Source organism: Frankliniella occidentalis, unplaced genomic scaffold, assembly GCF_000697945.3.
Source record: "Frankliniella occidentalis isolate FOCC.00 unplaced genomic scaffold, Focc_3.1 Scaffold12, whole genome shotgun sequence".
Classification (NCBI taxonomy): Eukaryota; Metazoa; Arthropoda; class Insecta; order Thysanoptera; family Thripidae; genus Frankliniella; species Frankliniella occidentalis.
The window spans coordinates 463,856-466,100 of NW_026267142.1; the positions used below are offsets into that span (position 1 = coordinate 463,856).

The 2,245-nt window shown below is 61.1% G+C and overlaps 1 protein-coding gene across 1 annotated transcript in view; it reads left to right on the forward strand.

Annotated features, from left to right (window-relative positions):
* Positions 1–2,245, forward strand: part of LOC113213853 (ras-like GTP-binding protein RhoL) — a 29,450-nt gene that overhangs the window by 20,758 nt on the left and 6,447 nt on the right. The gene's annotated exons all lie outside the window — the stretch shown is intronic.

Consider the following 2,245-nt stretch of genomic DNA (forward strand, 5'->3'; position numbering starts at 1 on the left):
CAGACGGGATGAAGCAAGCAGTCGCATCCAAGTTCATTGCCTCCCGCGGGGGGCCCTCCTCCTCACCCACCGTCGAATCCGACCGTCCCGCTTTCTTGTCTATCCGCTGCATATATCTCTTTCTGGACATTTTGGTGAGGTGCCCATGGCTCAGACCACGACTCGTTATGTTTGCAAGGTAACTAATACTCCCGTTAAAGGAAGCTTCGAGGAAGGAAAGGTCTTTCAAATCAGCATAATTACTATGCCCACCAATAAATCAGCATACCAACTATGTCCCTCCAAATCAGCTGGCGCTGCGAAAGCAGTCCAAAGTTGTCGTGGGACGTTTGGGAGATCCGGACGATCTAGACGGAGGGGCTGGTCTCGGCTCGGCTCTTATACCAGCCTATGGCTAATTCACCCCGCGCACTTCTGTGGTCACGCTGTACCGCACTCCCTCGTGCGGCGGGCGGGTCGCCTACTCGCTCGAAAGGGGCGCCACGTGGTCGTGGGGCGACAGGCAAGCCCGCTCCCACAAGCGCTCACGTGGTTTGGCTCTGGGCTCTCACCGGACACCTTCATGTCCCACTGTCCACTGCAGCTCCACGGCCTGCGGGCGAGCGACCGCCCGCGCCAGTGGCGATAGGCTGATAGGCTAGGCTAGCCCGCGGCGCGCGCCTGCCACGCGGCGCGGCCTAACTGCACGGCGCGAGTCGCTCACCCCGCACAGCGGAGGGCAGCTCGAGTCATGACGCTGCCTACTGCCAGGGAAACCAACAGCTGTGCGCATAGATTCAAATGTCTTCCAGTGTGTGCAAACATAAGCAATAATTTCGTATTAAGTGGTGTTGAGCCCAGACCCCAGACCACGCTCTTATAAGTCACTGGATGGTCGCGGCCTTGACAAAGCCGACCGGGCGTGTTTTGCCTCGCCGGGGATGTGATGCGGACGCGAAAGCGCGGTGGTGCGTTTTTCTGCCCTCCCGGGCGGTGCGTGGCGGCAGCGGCGGCTGTCGGCGGCCGTGAGTCACTGCTGACGTCACGGCCCGCGATAGATAGAGTAGACGGACTGCGCCAGGCGTCTTTGTCCGCCGAGGGCCGGGATGGAGAGCTAGATACTGCAGCTGCGCCAGCACTGCGCCAGCACTGCGCCAGCACTGCGCCAGCACTGCGCCAGCGTCAATGAGAGGTGTTGTGGAGGCAATTAGAAAGTTCCCCTCCAATGATAGTTTTTACTTTTTACGACGCACCCAAACAGCTGCTGCACTGTTTATTTAGCCGCTACCCGCTCTGCCCCGCGTCACTCCACTGGCCCTTCGCCCTGTATTTCTTTGCGAAGGCAAGATATTGCCTTCCGATCCGTTGTGCCGGGGGAGCGAAAAGAACTTCGGCGTCCCGCGTCTCTCGGCCACACTCAACAGAAATGAAAACAACTCGCATGAGCAACAAAACAATATCTGTCCCCTTCCCAGAGTGGAGTCCTGCTAGGACGGTTCCCTCGTAGCCGGGCCGCGCCTAGCGCACTGTGAACAGCGCTGCCCCGCGAGCTGCATCCCAAGCAGGCGAGTCCGGGGAAGGGCCACCGCGTTGGCCGTGTCCTGTGGCCTGTGGCCCTAGGCAGGCCCCATGCCAGCAGGGTCTTCCCTTCGCCCCCCAACACGCGGCCACGCGGCCGCCCCGCCACACCAGCCCCGTACCCGTACTCGGCCCCACGCACCCAATGGCTTTTCTTTCGCCGACATACGCGGATGTGACTGTCAAGTCGGTGCTCGTGTCAGTGCCGTAGGTCTGGCGGGGCGCGGCCGGGGAAGCGGGCGCCCCCTTTCCCTTTGGAAAGAAAACGCGGAGGGGGGGGGGGCGTAAGTTATCCACACCAGACCCCGACACAAAGCTGAGCTACTTGTGACAAATGGGACTGTGCTGGCCCGGCATCGACGAGCGCTCTTAAAATCCACATAAAGCTCAGTTCACGTTTCTACGTTTCAGAGGAGGGCGCCCGACCAACGACCGTTCCGGGTCAACCCGCGAATGGCGCGCCGCGGCGCCCGCAGCGCCTCTCTTAGCGCGACGATTCGCTTTACGACGTTCGCGATCAATTCTTGCGGTTTGAAGTGTTTTATGAGTCTGAATCTTTGTCTCGCACACGCTTTAATGGGCGAGGGGGGGGGGGCACCTCTCCACCCTCCGCACGAGGATGAGGGCTTCGCGGAGAGAGGGGAGACGGGGCGGGGCGGGGGACATTTCCTGGCGCCCCACGTCCCGC